This window comes from Protopterus annectens, chromosome 9.part0 (genome assembly GCF_019279795.1).
Source record: "Protopterus annectens isolate FY-2018-M chromosome 9.part0, PAN1.0, whole genome shotgun sequence".
In the NCBI taxonomy this organism is placed as follows: domain Eukaryota; kingdom Metazoa; phylum Chordata; order Ceratodontiformes; family Protopteridae; genus Protopterus; species Protopterus annectens.
In genome coordinates this window covers 1,565,048,759-1,565,070,947 of record NC_056743.1, presented here as the reverse complement: position 1 = coordinate 1,565,070,947, position 22,189 = coordinate 1,565,048,759, and positions in this window count along the sequence as shown.

Here is a 22,189-nt window from a genome sequence, read left to right as displayed (position 1 = left end):
AATCTTTGGGAGAAAATTCTTTCCCTTATTGAGACATTAAAAATGGACATTGACTCTTAATGTGTAACCTAAATATCTTCAGAGATAGTTTTTTTCCTCTCTATTCTCTTATTTTTTTTCTTGCTCAGGCCATTTGTAAATATTGTATATAGAATATTATAATATCTTATCTAGACAGATGAATGTAAGTCTAACTATCGCTATATTTGGAAAATAATAAAACAATTTTTAAAGAAGAATACTTCCCACTCACCAATTTGAACCCATATTTTCTCATTTACTCTTTTTATTCCCTTTCCTATTTTAATATACTCTATTTATTCCATCACCTCCATCCATATTGGTAAATGGTCTGAAAAATCGTCACAACTGTATCACCATCAGCTACTTTCCAGCCTTCTGATAACGCACAATAATCAATTTCAGATCCAGGTGCAGCCTTTCTGTAAGTCCAGTGACTTTTGTTCCACACAGCTAATTTACCACGTTATTACTTCCTGTATTTTTTACATCTTTCTCTTTGTTTTTACACCTGCCCCTTAAATCACAATTAAAGTCCCTTAAATTATAATTTTCATGCTAACTACCACATAGCCTAATATTTGAAGAAACAAATTATCTTTCCTTGCTAGTTATATATGCATATAATGCTATAATTCTAGAAACATGTTCTTTTCCACCTCACATCCACAACAGTTAACCATCCTTTCCTTACCAACATTACATCTAGTATTTTCACTGTTCTTTTACACAACACAGCTACTCCAGAGATACTTTGACTTCTTAAGTCCCATATTATATTTCCACCCCCTTAATTTTTGTTTGCATTCTTTCTTAAAGTGTCAGGAATTTTATATCCTTTAACATAATTATGTTCACATCACATATAGCACAGCATTTCAGTATCCCTAACCTTTTTACAGTGTTAATAATCTTCTTCTTTCGGCTTTTCTCAGTTAGGGGTCACCACAGTGGATCACCTGTCCGCTCATGATTGGCAGTGGAGTTTTACAGTGTCAAGTTGCCAGCCCGATGCCCAACCTTCCACAGAAGGCACACACATGCTCACACTCACACTCACACCTAGGGCCAATTTTGAGTGTCAAATCCACCTACAGCATGTCTTTGGGATGTGGGAGGAAACCGGAGCACCCGGAGGAAACCCACTCGACCACAGGGAGGACATGCAGACTACGCACAGAAGGCACCCCAGCCAAGAATTGAACCAGAGAACCTCTTGCTATGAAGCAGCAACGCTAACCGCTGCACCACCGTGGCCACCCCTCTTACAGTGTTAATAATACTGTTCAGATTTACCAAAATAACTCTAAATTGTTGCTTTTCCTTCTTTTTAAGTTTAGGGGAAATATTTTTAAATTTTTGTTTTTTTATTTTTACTCTTTCATTTACTGAATATTTTCCATGGGTTTATGTTACAAATAACTGTTGATCCTCAGAATTAAATTTTCACTGGCTAGAACTTCAAAAAATATTTTAGTGTCAATCCCTTCTCCAGACCTCTCATCCTCTGAGCGAACTCTCTTCTCCTTTTTCCCAGCCATATTTTTCTACAGTTTCTTCTTCCCCTGGTTTACCACCCTTCCTTGTGTATGTTTTTCCCCTTTCCCCTTCTTTTTCATTATTTACTGTCTACCCTAAATAGTCCATCCAAAATGTAGCTTTTATTTTACACAACCTGCCTTCAGCCACACTATCTTGTGCATGTCTTTCCACCCACTCTGGTTACATTGCATCTTGTGACAATCATTAATTAAATGAGAAAAGTCCTCATAAAAGAAACATGATTTAGGCTGGTCAGCATATCTTAATGTCCAGGTTAAACACAGTCCAAGGATAAATAAAAGGTAGGTAAAATCCAAGGTAAATTTATTCACTCAGGTAAGCGCTTTCATGATACACATATCACTTCTTCAGACCTTCAAACAAACACTTCCTACTCAACTCTATTTAAACAGTATTCAAACCAATCAAATCAAACCAATTAATGCTTGAAGTAATTAGCACTTAAAGTAAAACCAGTCATTCTACAATATATACAAAGTCATACTGGAAAACATTTCAAGTATAGATACGTAATAAATATTGTAATATAAAATGCATTAGTTAAAAATGAATTAGTTAAAAATTATTAAAATATATATTTAATATGTCTTTCATTAAAATAATTTAATTTAATTTCATTTGAACAACTTCCTATTCTTCAAAACTGGTTTCAAGGGTATTCTATCATTAAGGCCCTTTCCTTTATTAGCTCTTAGTCTGATAATCCACCTAGTTTCAGAGGTCTCTGTATAGTTCCTTATATCACCACCTCTCTCATTAGGAATAGTTCTCTCAATAACTGAGAACATAAAATTGTGAACATAAAATTATGGTCCTTGCCTTCAGAGGACACATGTTTGGCTAACGCATTAGTGGAAACACCATTCCTAATATTTAATAAGTGTTCCCTGATTCTAAATCTTAGCTGTCTGTCAGTCTTGCCCACATAAAATGCAGAGCATTTCTGACAGACAGCCAAGTAGACCACATGGTTTGTGTTACAGTTAGCTGCTACACTAAAATCATATATTCGCTTAGTGTCTGGATGTATAAATACATTCTCATGATTGACTGGTTTTACTTTAAGTGCTAATTACTTCAAGCATTAATTGGTTTGATTTGATTGGTTTGAATACTGTTTAAATAGAGTTGAGTAGGAAGTGTTTGTTTGAAGGTCTGAAGAAGTGATATGTGTATCATGAAAGCGCTTACCTGAGTGAATAAATTTACCTTGGATTTTACCTACCTTTTATTTATCCTTGGACTGTGTTTAAACTAGGACATTCTGTGCCTTGGTTGCTTCACCATTTCTTTGTGGATTTTTATGACTTTATTGTACCTTGGTGGAGTACTTATCCTAGCTGTTTCCTGTCTAGCATTTTCTTGGATTAATATCTTAATGTCCCTCTATGACCATACAGAAAAATAACACTTGGTAAGTGTTTCACCATGTTTTTTTTATCACATTTCAAAACAGCTTGGGTTGCAGACAGTGGCATTGACAAAAAGACAGGAGTCAGAGCTGGACGTGGCAGAGTTAAAGATGTTAAGATTTGCACTGGGTGTGACGAGGGTGGACAGGATTAGGAATAAGTATATTAGAGGGTCAGCCCAGGTTGGAAGATTTGGATACAAATCCAGAGAGGCAAGATTACGTTGGTTTGGACATGTGCTGAGGAGGGATGCAGAGTATATTGGGAAAAAGATGCTAAGGATGAAGCTGCCAGGTAACAGGAAAAGAGGAAGGCCTAAGATAAGGTTTATGGATGTGGTGAGAGAGGGCATGCAGGTGGTTGGTGTGACAGAGCAAGATGCAGAGGACAGGAAGAAACTGAAACAGATGATCCGCTGTGGTGACCACTAATGGCAGCAGCCAAAAGAAGAAGAAGATTTCAAAACAGCTTTCAACCTCCACCCTCCATTTCTTATGTTTCTCTCATCTCTAACTTTCACAGTGTTAGCAACCAGTGCATGCATTGTTAACATACTCTTCTTCCAGTTTATCAGTTCTAAACTGCAAAGTAACATTTATTAACATTTAAGTTACTACCAGAAAACAATTGTTCCGTGGATAAATGTCTTTTTTTGTTATAAAATGTCATCTTCAGTCCCTCAGTTTCAAATGTTGTCACAAAAAAGTCTCTGTCCCTGTATGTTTAGAAGACTGAATTTCTTGAGCTTTAAATCCCAGAGCAGTTACCAAATTGTCCCATACATAATATCTATTACAGTATCTTTTGTGTTCTTATTCTCAGAGTTGCCCTTCTCTTCTTTTTAAAACAGTTTTACTTACAGTTTGTCGCTGCTATCTCTTTTTCCTGCTGTCTCTGTGGCATAAGTTTTATCTACTGCATTCTCTGCTGCCGCAAACCAGACTCTTCAGTTTGCTGCTGATTTTCTTTTACTTTCTGTCAGTGCTGTGTAAGTTTTAACTGCTGCATTCTCTGCTGCTACTTCACCAAGTTTCTTCTCCACATTACCATTCTCAGCACTTCTGAAAAAGAATATCTGCCATGTCACCCGTGAAACAGCAGAACTGTTACCTGGATTATCCTGCTTGATTATGTTCAACAGAACATCACCTGAGACAGCTAAATGCTGCTAATTTGTAATATCCACCACATGGAATCTTTATCTGTATTCTGATACTCCATATCAAACAAAATTTTTCCCCAAATTCTCATTATCCTCTTCCAAACTCTGTAGAGCTTATCTCTCATCCTCCTTGCTTGCTGCTGAAGGAGCTCTCTGATGCTATCTAGCAGCTCCAAAGAGTAGTGGAAGTTCCCTGATGCTCTGGCCAAATTTTTACTAGTAGTATAAATACCACATTGGGTCTTCCCTGAAAAGAGGCCACTGGCACAGCTCTCACATAAAAGATCACTCCTAATGTCAATCAGGTTGTCAGTAGTAGACACGCTGCACCCATCGTACACAGTATGAAGCAGACACACATATGCTGAGGCACTTAAATGTAAACTTCATAAACCTCAAAGACCTCCTAGATAAAGTTCACATAACAAATATCCTCAGCAGCCCTGAATGCACTCTTCAAAACAACACCCACACCAACACATAGAGCCACATCTCACGGAGCTTCTACTTCTAAGCCTATATGTCAAGCCACCACACAATCCAACATCCTGGTTATTGGAGACTCCATTGTGTAACACACTGATGTCTGTTACCAGACTGAGTAAGGAGAAAATCATGGTCAGTTGCTTGTCAGGGGCCAGGATCTGCCACATTATGCACACTCAGGTCACTGATCCACAAGTGCCAGTATAAATCAATCATAGTATATAGAGTGTAAATGACCTGTGACATATCTCCCTATACTATATGAAGAGAGACATCATGGTGTTCTCAGAATATGTGCCCCAGTCTGGTATAAACCTGTTATATGAACAGAAGATAACTGACTTTAATAATTGGCTTAGTTTATGGTGTCATTCTAAGAGGGAGCAATATTTGTCAGCATGGAAGGAGATGGTCAACAGACATTGCTGCCTTTCCAAAAATGGTCTGCACCTCTCCCCTCTAGACTTTCAAATATTAGCTAAAGCATTGTCCTCCCACACAGTACCTTTTTAAGTAATGCCAAACTGAGTATACTTCCAACATAGCAAATCAAAACCAAGAAAATCTAAAGATATTACTGCTCAATGCTAGGAGTTTAAACAAGAAACTCCACTCCCTACAAGCTCTCCTTACCCTAGAAAATGCTGATGTCTGTGCAGTTACTGAGACATGGTTTAAAGATGCAGACAGCACCTCCATATTGCAACGCTACAATGTGTTCCTCACATTTAGACCAGCTACTACACAGGCAAGTAGAGGTGTCACCATTTACATCTAAATATACCTCAAGGCTGGTCAAACAGGATGATACACTTGAGCTTCTCCATGTTCAAATCACAATAGGCAAAATCCCATACCACCTCCTTGCAAGTTATAGGTCCTCCTGTATGACCCAGGGAACTCATAACATGTATTTATGTTTATGAAAACACTCACCATCGAATCCAATACCATATTCATGGGTGACTTTAATTACTCCACTATTTACTGGGAATTGTACATGACACTAAACATTCAGGCCAAGAGATTCCTGGATTTTGTAAACAGAAACTTCCTGGACCAGATTGCCAGTACACTGACCAGGGGTGGAGACATTCTGGATCTGATCCTCACTAATATGGGAGAGTGCTGTACACCTCCTAATGTAATGCCATCTCTGGTAAGGTCAGACCTCAAAACGGTCTCCTTAGAAGTAAAAATAAAACCTGAAACCCCAGCTAAGCCTGGAATGTTTAGGAACTACAAATTCACTAAAAAAAAAAAAATCACCACTCCAAGCTGTAGAGTCAGGCTGACTAAATGCTTGTTACATAAATAAGTCCAAAACTGCTGTTCATAAAAGCAAGAAATATTTATTGTAGAACACAAAGAACTGAGCTCTTTCACCCACCATAAACCTAATGCATCATCAGCACATCACTCAATCCTTAAATAAGGAAAATCAAACACAGGTGACCCTTATCTAATGTAACTGGTTAAAGACAATCAAACACAGGTGACCCTTATCTAATGTAACTGCTTAAAGACATACACCATATCATAAAAAATTCATTACGAAAAAAAAAACATATAAAAATTTACACTTTAAACCTTGTCTGTTGTCAGGTATATGGATACCTTATAATAAAAACATTGTGTTATATTAGCAGTGTCAAAGCCACTATTTTATCTGTGCTCTTAGCTTCAATACGCTGCTAATAGAACAAGCTTCATTAATACCAAGGCTAGCCATGGCATTCAATCTTAGTTGCCATGCCAGTTCTTTATATTCCAACATATTTTTTGCATCCCCCCATGATTATTCATTTGCACTCTATCTATAATAAAGAATACATTTTTTTTTAATTAGTGCATTTGGTAGAATGGACATAGAGAGCATTAGCGGTTTCCTTGTTTTTTTATATCCCATGTGCTCTGCCATACGTTCCGTCAATTTTCTAGTAGTTTTTCCTACATAGAATGCCATACAGGAAATGCAGGAAGCTACATAAACTACATAATCTGTATTACAGTTACACTTGCCAGGACAACATAACGTTCTATTGTATCCAGGAATGACAATGTATGGACCATCATTAACAAATTTACACATTCTACAACAACCACATTTAAACATTTTTGAATTTAGATTGTTGTGTTTGTATGTGGACCTGTTCCCACTCTCAAACCAATTTTTCAGGATTCTGCCCTTTGAATATGTTATAACAGGTCTGTCCCCAAGCTTAGAAACCAATTCTTGGGAATAAAACACACTCCAGTGGTTGTTGAGTATGTCAACTGTATATTGCCCACAAGAATTATTGTACTTTACAACCAAAGCTCCTTGTCTATTCTTCTTAACAGTACTCATCACAATGTTTACCTGTAAACCCATTTTTAAAATGGGTGCAAATTTTTGGACTCGGAATTTTATTATTTCTTTTTTTAACTTTCTTTAAAAGATCCCTATCCAAAAACAGTGTTTTCATGATATGATAATCTTTGGTAGAAGCCAAAGATTTTAAACATGAATGTTCACCAGGGGTCAGGTTGTCTAATCCAATCCAATCGAAGGTTGTAATTTGGTAAAAAAATTAGCATCATCACTGACTAACCTCGAAAGTCTGACCATTTGACCTTTGATAATACTTCTTTGTTGATGTGGGGGATGACAACTATCATAATGCAACATTGCATTAGAATAAGTCTCTTTTCTGTATATGTTGGACCCCCACCTCTTATTAACAAGGCCCTTATAAATATGAATGTCTAGGTAATCAATTCTTTCACAGTTAATCTTATTGGTAAATCTCAAGGAAGTAGTGGTTTTACTTATATAATCAAAACATTCCACAAACTCTTCCTCATTTCCTTTCCACAAGATCAGCACGTCATCTAAAAATCTAACATACCTCAAAATGGTTTCCATGTGTGTTGAAGTGAATAGACACCAGACATTTGTTGAAACAATTCTCCTTCGAAGTACAAATAATTACTTTTAAGCACAATTTCCATTATGGTAGTAATAGTATTGACATAAGTGTTAGTCAGTCTGTCACTACCACACAAGGCTTCTTTACCACATTCGTTGTTTCTTAACCACGTTTGGTGGAGACTGGTTCCCTTGTTTAGGAACTACTTTAAGGTTAGCTTCCTACTATTAAATGATAACCTGGCAAAATTTCAAGCCCCCCCTAAACTTTGAGAATACTTCTGGCTATGTGGAATTGTTCTCAGAAACCCTATATAAGCATGTTATTACCTGCATAGAGGCAGCTGTACCCACCAGGAATAAGTACAGAACAAACTCAAAAAACAAGCCACCATGGTGGAATCACATCAGTAGGCTGTATATGAGGAGGAAGAAGATCATGGCAAAAATTAGGAAGAGCAGCACCCAGCAGGATAAAAGCACTCTCATCAAACTAAACAAACAACTCACAGGACAAATAAAATCTACCAAAGCCATATTTGAGGTACATTTGGCCTTCCAGACCAAGGACTACCACAGGCATTATATAGCTATGTCCACAACCTCAAACGCAATACACAATTGTGTCAAAACTCATTGTAAATGGAGCTACCTATACTGAGCCCGAAGATATAGCAAACCTACTGGTAGACAAATTCAGCTGTAACTTTACTCCTTTCTCCACCTCCCCTCAGGAAATACAATCAAATATAACTCCCCCTTCTATCACTAGGTAACTGGTCCTCAGTGCTCTGGCTAAGCCCAAGAACACTGCATCAATGGGTCCAGACAACATCCCAGACTGCCTTCTAAACAGCATAAAACATGAGCTATCAGGCCCTCTGGAATCACTGTTTAACTGTAGCCTCCAAACAAGCTTTGTGTCTCACGAATGGAGAACTGCAGCTGTCATCCCTCTGCACAAAGGCAGGCCATCTTATTTTATTCATTTTTGTAATATTACCACATTTTGGATATATTCTGGCATTCTCTTGTTTATTTATTTGTATTTGTTAACCATTGAAGAGCACCGATCCATGTGGATTATTTTCAGACTCAGCCCAGGAGCACTGCCTGGTTAAGTGACTTGCTCAGAGTCATACAGTTGGCAAATGGAGGCTCAGGGAATCAAAGCCTGAATTACAAGAATGGTTATGTCACCTGCTTTTGGTGATCTGTCAAGAGGTACTTATGGAGGATCCAATATGAGATAATCTAATGGGTATAGCACTAAATATACCAGTGTGTTTGTATGAGCATTTGGAAACATACAGCCATTTGGTGGTTTCCGTTGTAAATTATATATTCTGTTGAACGTAAAGGTGTTTGTCCTCTATCTCTGTGACTGTGCGCCATCTTTAAAGTTACTATTTCTTGGCTTTCAGTGAGATTCTTCACAAGTACTCCAGTTAGTGTTAGATTTTTTTCTCCCTTCCCAGACCGTCTTAGCTCACTTTACATTGACCTTTTTGCTAAGCTGCTTCCTCCTTGAGATAATACTTTTCAAGGATAACTTATGAATAAAGACAAGGAAAATGGACATTGTTCCTTCAGTTTCTGTTTCTCCAGACTTATTCCAGAAGACATTTTTATTCTCCAGTCACTCTTGCAGCTTCTTCCTTTGTGATTTCCATTTTCCATAAACTGTTTTCAAATATTTATTTAGGGAATCTACAGTTTTTAGTAAATTGTGCTGCCCCTGAACAAAAACACATCTTTAGGGGCTACTTGTCTACTGTACAGACAGTTATTCACTAACTTTTTTGGAGATGATGTTAGTACAACAACTTTCTGAAATTTCGTTATTTTATTTTTTGTCATCTCACCAGCAGCTACCAGCTGTTCATTCTTGACCCATTTGTTCCTCCCAGTTCCCAGCATTCTAGGACACCAAAAGAGGGAGGAGAGACTTGGAGATTTTGTTATTTATTCAAACTGATTAGGAATTTTTTTATATGAGCTGTTAATACTCTTCCCGTTGGCCATAAAGCTAGGTTTAAGTACATCCTGCTGCACACCTGTAGAGTGTGGCATACTTACACTCTGACTAGGGTGAGTTATTTTACTGGCTTTTCTTCAATATCTTTTAAGTATGGTTTCTCAAAAATTGCATTGAACTGCATGTATATTGTGCAAGCCAGCAGTGCACTAGAGTTTTTTTTTCACTTTTTCCCCACTGTTGCACAACAGCAAAGTTGGTATATATATATAAATATATATATATTTTATATATATATATATATATATATATATATATATATATATATATATATATATATATATATATGTATATATATATATACATGTATGGATTCACTTTATAATCCTGAAATCCTGAAATATCAAATTTCAGAATTTTGAGATCATAAAGCCGAAACCTGACAATCCCAAAACCCCAGAAGCGTGAATTTTAAAATCACGAACACTACACTAACCATACACCACACACACACACACACCCACAGCTTCCCCCAACAAACACTCAAACCTACACTACATACAAGCAGGGGAGCAAGCCCCCCCCTGCACCCCCCATGTGGGGGGCTGCGTCCCCACACCCCCCTACTTAAATATACTAACTCCACGGTTGCACTACACAAACACACAAAAACACCACCATACAAGCTACATTCTCCTCTCACACACAGATCACAGTAACCAAACACAATGACACACACTAAAGCCCCTAACCAAAACCCTTAAACATAAATACTTACCTGAACTTCCAGCTATCCCTTCACACAGTGCAACACCAGAAGCGCTACTTCAAAATTTCCGTACGTTGGGATTTTGAAATTCATGCTTCTGGGTTTCGAACTTTTGAGCCTTCGGCTTTATAATCTCAGGATTCTGAAATTCGATATTTCAGAATTTCGGGATTATAAAGTGTTCCTATATATATATATATATATATATATATATATATATATATATATATATTATTTTTTACTTGTTTTTGGATGACTTGATCATGCAAAGGGAAAGGCTAAAGTGCATGTGCACTCCCTGACAAGGTTATGCTTTTCCAGGTCAAAGGAGCTGCAGTGCCTAGCCATCCCTCAGATGGTGATGCCCTTGCAGAGAGGCTGTACTAACACACCGCATCCAGTGTAGTTAAACACCATTAGTGACTCACTCCCACCCTTCCAAGCCAGATCTTCCAGTCCCCAGGCTGTAATCAAACCTGATCATTTGGGACATAGTTAAGGCTTCACTCCTCTATCCTATGGAGCCAACACAACTTTGTGAATTTATTTATTTATTTATAATTTATTTATGTGTTGGTTACTTCCCACTTGTCAGATGACCACCAAGCTTCCCTCTACTGGATACCCAATCATTCACCAGTTGTGGAAAGTCACCACATCCTCTATGCAACAGCCATCCAGGGGGTCCTTCATAAAAGAAGACATGAAGATAAATTGTGAGGTTGCCAGCAGCCCTATTATGAGGGAGATAATAATGAATAATGAATAGCTTAACCTGCCCCCTGGTGGTGATTTGAGCACTTGCATCAATGTAAGCACCTCCTATGCTTCTCTGTCTATGCATGTGTATTCATCCTGATGTGGTGACAAAGGACTCCTATCACCAGTTAAAAAAAGAGGGCTATCATCACCAGCTTGGTTGGTCATGTCCGCATCCTCCTTCCATATGCACCCTACATTCTGACACACCTATCTTCCAGGAGGCTGTGCCAACAGAGCAATGGAATGAGTAGGTTGGGGCCACCATCCTTCCCCCAAGAATGGGCATGCCCATCTTTCCTGCCTGCACCATGGCTGGGGCCCTCATCCCTCCCCCAAGAAAGGGCATGCTCATCCTTCCTGTCTACACCATGGCTGGGACCACCATCCCTCCCCAAAGAATGGGCATGCCCATCCTTCCTGCCAGAAGCATGGCAGGGGTCAGTATCCTTCTCCCAAGAATGGGCGCACCCATCATTTCTGCCTGCACCATTAAGCACCAGAGGTGCTGATCAATCCTGGGGTGTCTGGGCTGTAGTCAGGGTTTTATCCCTTGATACCATCAGTGTAGGCTGCTGCTTTGTGTAACTATTTGACAAAAATAACTTCGACATCTATCTGTAAGTTTTAATAACAGATAAAGTATCTGCTTTACTACTCCATTATCAAAAAATCTCTTCAACATTACTAATGAGCTACATGTAATAAGGTACACAGTCACTTAAAAGTTTCAGAGTGGTATGAAGATCTGGAGAATTTGTTTGGGAATGCTAGATTTAAATATTGCCTTCCATCAGCCAATGTTAATGTAACCACTGATAACAGAAATTTTATTTTATGTTACTTTAAAAAAAGTCAATAACAGATCAATGAAGGTGAACAGATAAAACAATAAATCAAATATTGCTTTGTTACAGGGTTTTCCTCAAAGAAAGATCAGTGGAATTCCATACTCCAGTGTACAGAATGTTTTGGATCATGTCACTTCACTGTCAGCCAGCACAACAAATCTCTAGCAGCTGATGGGGGGGGGGGGGGGAGGGGGGCTCAATGAACTTGCACTAGTGCTAAAAACTGTGATGGCAAATGAAAGGGATTGCTGCATGGAAACAACTAGAATAACTAGTCCCTAGCAGAGTGTACCAGAAGGAGAATGGTGTCTGCAGTGGTATAAAACACAGATAGCAAATGAAGCCCATTTCACTAAACAATGGATGCAAACAAGACAACAAATATTGAATTGAAAATGATGTGTGTCAAATACATTGCAATGAGTTTTTGGTGGTCATGGAGGTGGAAGCATAAGATGATCATAGAAGGATACATAAACAGAAAGTCATACTGGGCCTCCAAACTCAAATAGATGGAAGAATGTGTAAGGTCAAGGCAGTTAGTTTGCTGCGTAATCATGATGAGGAGCTCTTAAGATATCCATCCTTGTAAATCTGAATATGTAATGTACTGGAATAACCCTCCATATTAATTTACCTTATGCTGTCCGGTATAAATATGTCCCAGATGCCATTAGTGCTGATGTAGCCAGCAACATGTCAAAAATTAAGACTGGCCTGGGGAAAATCCAGTACAAATCATACACAAGATGATTACTAACAAAGGAAACTGTGTAAGCAATGTCTTCAAACACAAATCTGAAATTAATGTTAACTTGAAGATAATGTGCCAGAGCTCTGCACATAATAGTTGGGGGTTGGTGTAATGGTTAAGGTGTGTGACTCACAGACACAAGGTACAGTGTTTGATTCTCACCTTTGGGAGGGAAATTGGTTAGGCTAAGAATGGCTCATTAAGGGCGCTAGCCCAGTAATTAGCTATGAACCTATAAAACCACAAATTTAAGGAAAATGAAAATCATCTACAGTAGTGATGAAATTATTCTATGTTGTGCAACTTATAAACAAAGGTATAGCATCTTATCTAGGTCCAAGTAAGTCATTGTTCCACTGTATTCAGCATTCATCAGACCTATCACTGAGTACAATGCTTCTTTTGGTATGTACTTAACCAGGCATATCCAATAATTGGAACGTCCACAGAGGGCATAAATAACATGTCCTGTGCAGACCACCCCAGGGCCCTATCCCTGTATTCTGTCTCCTACATGCTGTTGAGTGGAGATCTACGCCTGACATACAAGGCATTATCAGACCCCACTTTGATGGACCTCCTGCATATCCACAAAACAAACAGCACCAGAATTACCCTTTCTTAAGACTTAAACCTTACCTGTGATATAAATAGGACCTGCTGGACTGACAGGTATATATATCCCAGAGACTACTCCCTCTCTGGAACATGCTCCCCATCCATGTGAAGCAGAGTTCCTCCCTAATCCAATTAAAGTGCAACTTGGACAATTGGATATGGAAAAGGGAATTCATCCCTGGTTTGGCACTTATTTCTGTAAATGGATACAGACAGCTTGTAAATGTTTCACCTCCCAAGCCCCTGCTTACACTTATCAAGGGTACCAGCACTTGTCAGAGATTTGGCATGCATGGCTAGGCTTAAAAAGGCCCTTGTAGTTGTTAGCCTAGTAAACACCTATAAACCTATAACAGACATCCAAATCATTACTTACATTTACTTATGAAGAGTACCTGTTGAAAACAGCTAAAAATCAAAAGAAAAACGAGTTGAATGGTAGGAGAAAGCTGAAATAAGCAAATATGAATAACGTAATGCTAAAGCAACTAAAAACTTTAATATATGGTAAGCGCTTTCAGTGGTAAAAATATTCCACCTTCTTCAGACCCAGAACAACATAAAACTGATGCTTATATAGCTTGTAGTTAATTATCAATTAGTCATTCAATCAACCAATAAAAATAAAACTAGATAAAAGTACAATATTTAAACAGTATGAAACCTGCTCTAAAATGTTACAATGTTAAGTACATAATACTCAATTTATAAATAACATTAAATATATATGTATAACACATATGCACATTTTCCCTGGTTTAAATGAATTTGTGTCTATTAAAAGCGTGTTAAAATTAAAAGCTTTAAATAGATAACATATTAATTTTGCATAAAAGATTTCGAATTTGATACTGTACCTTTTTGTTGATTAAGTTTGAAACATAGTAATATTTACACAGTTTTTTATATATATAAAAATATGGACTTTGTTTTTGGTCATATATTCAGTATTATTATGATCAGATTTTGGTCTTTAACCAGCATGCAATTAATTATTTATTTTTTTATATTTTTTATGTGTCTATACTTAGCTAAATATCTTAGTTCTTATAGTAAATTTATGTCATTATCACATATTATACATTTTCAGTTTTGCCCTAGTAGCTTTTTAAAATGTGATTTTTTAGTATAACATTTACACATGTTATACATATATATTTAATGTTATTTATAAATTGAGTATTATGTACTTAACATTGTAACATTTTAGAGCAGGTTTCATACTGTTTAAATATTGTACTTTTATCTAGTTTTATTTTTATTGGTTGATTGAATGACTAATTGATAATTAACTACAAGCTATATAAGCATCAGTTTTATGTTGTTCTGGGTCTGAAGAAGGTGGAATATTTTTACCACTGAAAGCGCTTACCATATTAAAGTTTTTAGTTGCTTTAGCATTACGTTATTCGTATTTGCTTATTTCAGCTTTCTCCTACCATTCAACTCGTTTTTCTTTTGATTTTTAGTAGTTTTTTGGTTTTCTTGTTTCTTACCTGTTGAAAACAGTACATTTATTGCTGAAAAGCAGTAGGATGAGCAGAATGCTATTATTTTAGCTCTGCTAACCACTGAGGCCAATAGCATGCAAGACTTAGAGAGGGCAAAAGTGTGGCTTATAGATTGCACTTATCTCTCAGCAGGTTTGTGGCTGTTTACCTTAAGTCACTGATTATTTTCTCTGTCTTGACAAGTTTTCAACATGCTTCATTCGCCCTTACTAACAGTCAGGCTCACTCCACTCCCCTACCTCACCCCCAAATCCCAACCACCCCCTCTTACTCTGCATTTATACTGCCATACCACCACCCACATATTCCTCTTACCAATGCCATCAGTTCCTTCCAGCAGGAAAACAATCAGCACAATTATTCCTTACAGTAACACCCACTCTAGTTTACCACCCAAGACTGTCACAAATTGTCTTAATCATTGCCCCTATAACTATCAAATTACATCGCTACAACCAACCCAGTACCCTCCTAACATTTTCTAATCTTAATTTACAACAAAGATAAAACCCAAGTTAAATAAGTTGCCCCTAAGTCAGAGTCCTTTACTATTTCGCCTCACTCTATTAGCCTTCATCATCAATTATCAAATCCACCTCCTTCAAATACTTAGGACTTCAACCGATCCTCACAAAGAATATCAACATCTACCCAGCCTGTCTTTCTCCATAGCACCATATTGCTACAAACAAACCACATCTCATTTATTTTTATATAAATATCTTAAAACTAAACATCCAAATTTATGATCAAATATCAAACCAAGACCAAAATATAACTGGCCACACTCTTCCCTCTGTAAAATATCAGTTCAAAAATTAGCAGAGATATTCACCCCAACCCTGTTCCCACTGTTCATAAAACCATCATTTCCAATCCCAAAATACACCAGTCACCTAATACATCTCAGCAAAAAACAGAATCCAAATTTACCTTACTAAATATGAACCTAAGAAGTATGTGCAATGAAATCCATGACATCTATTCCTATCTTGCTGCATTCACTTCTGATGTAGTCATAGCTAATGAAACCTGATTAGTAAAAACTAAATAAAGGATAATGAGATAACCCCCCCCCCCCAGGATACCATATCCTCAGGCACGACAGACAAAACAAGTGTGCAGGTAGAACAGCAATCATCTATAAAAATTCCCTAAGCATTACCTTACTTCCACAGGAAATACCCAAATTTAACAACGCTGAACTACTAATAACACTACTAAAATCAACAACAGGAAAAATATATGCTTAACAGCAATTTATATACCACCAGGGAATAATGTTGATACTGCTGAAAGCATCTTGTATGGGATATCCCAACAAATTAACCATAACACTATAATACTTGGAGATGTAAATATAGACTAGCAACTCATAAATTTCACTACCCCCACCAAATTCATAGACTTGTACAACTTCAGACATTAATAACCACACCTACTAGAATCAATGGAACTTCAGGGAGACACTCAACATTAGACTGGATTCTTACAAACAAACCAGACAATCTGGCAAACTAGGCTGCCTCTCAGATAGCATAAGTGACCACATACCAAGACACGCTATTAGAACTCAACATAACCTAGATAAACATATAATCTATAATCTAATATGGATTGCAATCAATTTCAGCAAAGATATATTCATTGAAACACTAAAAAAATATAACTGGAATCTACTTAGAAGAATTACAGTAGCTACTGCTGTAGAACACTTTAGTAATGTATTCTTACAGACCTTAAATAATCTAGCACCGGTATGTAATAAAAGAGTAAAGTTCAACCCCACACCATGGCTGACAAAGGAAACAAAAAATCATGATAAAAAGGGATAAAGCCTAGAAAACTGGCATAAAAATAGAACTCAAAATGCCCTCCAGCAATCTAGACATCTTAGAAACTTTGCAAAACTCAATGTCAAATCGGATAAGCAAATATACTATACCAACCTACAAGATAAACATATAAACAATCCAAAACTTTTTTGGTCATCATTAAATATACTACTCCACCCTGATAAGTCCACTAGTCCATGTCCAAAAGCACATGGTATGACAGACTCTATCCCCCCACAGTTTAATTCCTACTTTATACAATCAATATTATCTCTGTTAGACACTAGCACATCTGCCCCCTCACCCTACCCCTGTCCAATCAAAACCACACTTCTTCAATTTTAGTTCAGGTTTTACCTCAATCATAAGGAAGTTTTTCCTTAAACTAAAAAAAAAAAAACTTCTGTAGATGTAGACCAACTACCATCAGACTACCTAAAAATGGCTGCAGAAGTTGTAGACTTCCCTGTGTCCATACTAATTAATAGGTCCATAGCAGAAAGATATGTCCCATCACTGTGGAAAAAACCCTACATCATACCACTGCACAAAGGTGGCAAATCTATAGAGTTTAATAACTACAGACTGATAGCGATTCTCTCCCTCCTCTCCAAAATATTAGAGAAATGCATTCATATGCAGCTAATGCAATACCTAACCTCAAATAACCTGCTCTCAGAAAGAAAACATGACTTTAGGCCTCAGCACAGTACCACTACTGCTCTACTACATTTTGCCAATATAATAAACTAACATAGAAACAATGGTCTGCTTGTCTCTACCATGTTCTTAGGCTTGTCAAGGGCATTTGATACTGTCTTGCACCAGCCTCTGCTCATTCAACTCTCCTCAATGGGACTTTCACAATACTCCTCATCATGGTTACTTAGTTATCCCTCTGGAAGGCAACAAGCCTACTCATCCTTTCAACCAATTATAACAGATGTCCCTAAGGGCTCTATCCTGTTTCATATACTCTTTAATATATTTATTAATGATCTCCACACCTACACTCACCATGCTAGCTTAGTTCAGTATGCAGATGACTCAACATTAATATGAGTGGCCTCAACAATAAATAAGCTCCAAGACATTATCCAAAAATCTTTCTCCTGTGTAAAAACCTGGCTCAAAGAACCAAACCTTTTACTCATCCCCAAGAAAACTGAATTAATGCTTTTCACCTCAAAAAACCTGCCAAAACTGAAGCAATCTTCTACGATAAAGTCAGCAAATACTGTCACTGAAACTGTAACTCACAGTAAACTTCTAGGTGTTGTAATAGACGACAGTCTCAAATATGGCCAACGTATACTGCACTCCATTAAATCTACAGACCAGAAACTAGGCTCCCTTTATGGATTCCTTACAGATACTGCAAGAAAAACTCTAGCCACTGTCACTTGTCTGGTCAGGTTAAAGCAGACGAACATTCATGGGTTATGTTCAAGCAGATTTATTACACACAAACATATCAGACATGAGGCTTTGTAACTTAAACTTAAATAAACTTATAAACAGACTGACTACTGCACTCATACATGTTAACGCTCTGGCTGTTCTCTCAAAATGGTACTGCTGCCTGCACATGCTGAGGATTTGTATGCATGTGCCTACATCTCAAAATACCAAATATAATTCTGAGCCCCTTTATGAATAGTTTTGCTAGTTTTATCAAATATCATGGTTCAGTCGCCCTGCTAGACAGGGGTCCAGAGAAGTAAATATTGTGTGAAGAAATATCCAGGGAATTGTTATGGCTAGGCTTGCATAAGCCCTAGGGCCGATAGCCTAGTACCATCCTATGAACCTATGAACATTTTGTTTAATTAATAATGTGGTTTGTGCCTTTCGTTTGCTTAGTAATATGTTTTGTGCTACTTATTTGATTAATAATTTGCTTTGTGGCTTATAAAAATCCACCATTTCATTTTCTTTGCCAAATAAATCATTAGTGCAATTTTCTTTACCTTTAGCTTGTTCCTGGTCCTTTTTTATTTGTCTGTTATCCATTTCTCTCATCCTGCTTGATCCGCCTTCACCTTCAACTCTGCACCTCATGGCTCGAAGAAGTAGCTCTGTTGATCCCAGTTCCGGAATAACTGGATATGTGTTAATGTTCATAGTGTGTGTGTGTGTGTGTGTGTGTGTGTGTGTGTGTGTGTGTGTGTGTGTGTGTGTGTGTTTGCTGTGTGAGAGACAGAGATTACAAAGGCCCAAAAAGAGGGACAGATTTTAAATATTGGTAAACTGAGAAATTTACTAGAATAACTGGATATGTGTTGAAATGCATGTGGTGTGTGTGGACCTCTATGGGACTGGCCACCTTGATGTGGTACAGGGGCTTGTTGCAGTGAGTCACTGCTACTAACTGCCAGTTAAGCGTGACCGTGGACATCTCAGAAGACTGAATTTTGGTGTGGCAGCATGGATGAATTGGGGGCGGGGCAGCATGGGTGCAAGGGGTGGGGGTTGGGATTTGCAGTACCAGACCTTATAGTACAAATTTAAAAAAATGTCTACACCCCTGCTTTGTGCTTACTCTGTATACAGCTATGTTAGATGTTTGCAGTTAACTTCACTTTGTCGCTAACACAAACAAGAGTAAAATCTTCATAAAGTATGTCCTCTACAGATAACACCTTAGTCCTCTGTGCCCAGCCTGGTTCTCTGCAGCACTCATCTGCTAAAAGAAGTACTGTTGTGAGTGGGCACCCTAGTAAATCTGAATATGTAATGTACTGGGAGAACCCTACATATTCATTTATCCTACCATAACAGGGATCAGAATGGAAAGACAAAAAGTCAGCAAGCAAAAGAGAGTAGTAGTGCTGAAATTGTATTCATCCTCAAGTCTTGGTGAGTACCTTCACGAGGTGGACCCTTTTTTTTACAAAATCTCACCAAGGTAACACTGATATATAGACTTTATTTCTATAGCATATATCATGGACAGAAGTAGGTTAAAACCTAAAAAAGACAGCTGGATGCACAAGACCCAGGATAAAAAAGTGCCCAATCCTGGTAGGTGCACTGGTGCCAGGACTGGAAAAAATGACAGTGTAGAATCTTCAAAATAAAGAAACATCCCTACAATGGGCGAGCCCCCCCCCATTGTAGAAGAAAGTAGCAGTCCACAAAAATCACAAAAACTGATAGGCCAGAGAAGAGCAATAAAGATGATAGAGTGGACTATTGAGGATAAGAAAGAAATTATGTATTGTTACTATTATGCAAAAAGCCCAGAATTTACAGACGCAAGATATACAAAAAGATTAAGAGAGAAATTAGAGGAAAGAAAAATACTGTGAATCAGGATCCCCATGCTAGTAGGCTGCAAAGGCTGTGTTGCAAGGCTGGTGAGTAACAATCCTGCTTGTAATAGTCTTACCAAGTAAATATAAAGTAGTGGGAAGTCACCTGGAAGTATAAAAACTGTGTATGGGTTATACTGAATAAACCAGACAATATGACAGTAATAATCCCATATAGGTCATATTTAAATAAAACTGTAACTGCCTGGCAATAAAGCTCTAATCCTGAACTGGTTGTGTTTAGTCTGGAATTGCATGACATTTATTGTTGCATTCTCTGAATAGTAATGTTGTGTTAACCACTGTTACCCACACTGTGCTACATAAAAAAATGTCTAGGAATGTCTGTATAAGACTGTTGTAAGTACAAGATCAGACTGTACAACCAAGAGAGACTTAGACAGAAAACACTGAAGAGATAGACAGCAATATTGAAATAGCGCACTCTGCTGAAACTTAAAATTGTTGTATTTTTAGCAGACACAGCCATGGTTTGAATCCTGGGAGTGGAAGTAAGCTATATTCATATGTCTCAACTGTACAGATTTTTTCAGAATGTCCAGATAATTGGCTCATATTTTCTGCCTGTTCCCTTGTCCCCCTGGCAAATCAGTGGGATGATCTCAGAATTGTAGTCACTAAATAATGACATACATTTGATTTTCAGACCTCAAAACCTTCAGAAAATGTCTATTAAAACAAATCATGTCATTCTAGCAACTCTCCAAGTTTATGAGAGCAATATTCAAAACATGTCCCTATTTGTACCCCCATGGTGACAAGCTTTGTCCAGAGCATGTGCATTAAGAGACTGAGAGGTATGTGCATAATATTAACTTGTAATCTGGGAATATGTGTAGAAACAGTCAGGTAGTGTTAACAAACATTCCCTCCACAGGTCTGTCAGATAAGAAAACTGTGCCTGCCAATAAAGATTTAAATCCTGGTCTGGTAGTGTTTAGTCTGGTATAGTATGGCCTGACATGTAGCATTCAGTAACATCTGATATCAGAATAGTACTGTTGTGTCAAACACTGTTTCTCACACTGTGCTACATAAAAATATGTCTAGGAGTGTCTGTATAAGACTGTTGTAATTACAAGGTCAGATTGTACAACCAAGAGAGACTTAGACAGAAAACACCAAAGGAATAGACAGCTATATCCAAATAGCGCACTCTGCTGAAACTTAAATTGTTGTATTTTTAGCAGACACAGCCATGGTCCGAATCCTGGGAGTGGTAGTAAGCTGTATGTATAATCATACCTCTCAAATGTACAGATTTTTTCAGACTGTTCCGATAATTGGCTCATATTTTCTGCCTGTTCCTCTGTCCCCCTGGTAAATCAGTGGGATGATCTCAGAATTGTAGTCACTAAATAATGACATACATTTGATTTTCAAACCTCAAAACCTTCAGAAAATGTATATTAAAACAAATCATGTCACTCTAGCAACTCTCCAAGTTTATGAGAGCAATATTCAAAACATGTCCCTATTTGTACCCCCATGTTGACAAGCTTTGTCCAGAGCATGTGCATTAAGAGATTGAGAGGTATGTGCATAATATTAACTTGTAATCTGGGAATATGTATAGAAACAGTTAGGTAGTGTTAACAAACATTCCCTCCACAGGTCTGTCAGATAAGAAAACTGTGCCTGCCAATAAAGATTTAAATCCTGGACTGGTAGTGTTTAGTCTGGTATAGTATGGCCTGACATGTAGCATTCAGTAACATCTGATATCAGAATAGTACTGTTGTGTCAACCACTGTTTCTCACACTGTGCTACATAAAAATATGTCTAGGAGTGTCTGTATAAGACTGTTGTAATTACAAGGTCAGATTGTACAACCAAGAGAGACTTAGACAGAAAACACCAAAGGAATAGACAGCTATATCCAAATAGCGCACTCTGCTGAAACTTAAATTGTTGTATTTTTAGCAGACACAGCCATGGTCCGAATCCTGGGAGTGGTAGTAAGCTGTATGTATAATCATACCTCTCAACTGTACAGATTTTTTCAGACTGTCCCGATAATTGGCTCATATTTTCTGCCTGTTCCTCTGTCCCCCTGGTAAATCAGTGGGATGATCACAGAACTGTAGTCACTAAATAATGACATGCATTTGATTTTCAGACCTCGAAAACTTCAAGAAATGTATATTAAAACAAATCCTGTCACTCTAGCAACTCTCCAAATTTATGAGAGCAATATTCTGGTAAATCATGATGTCACACTGA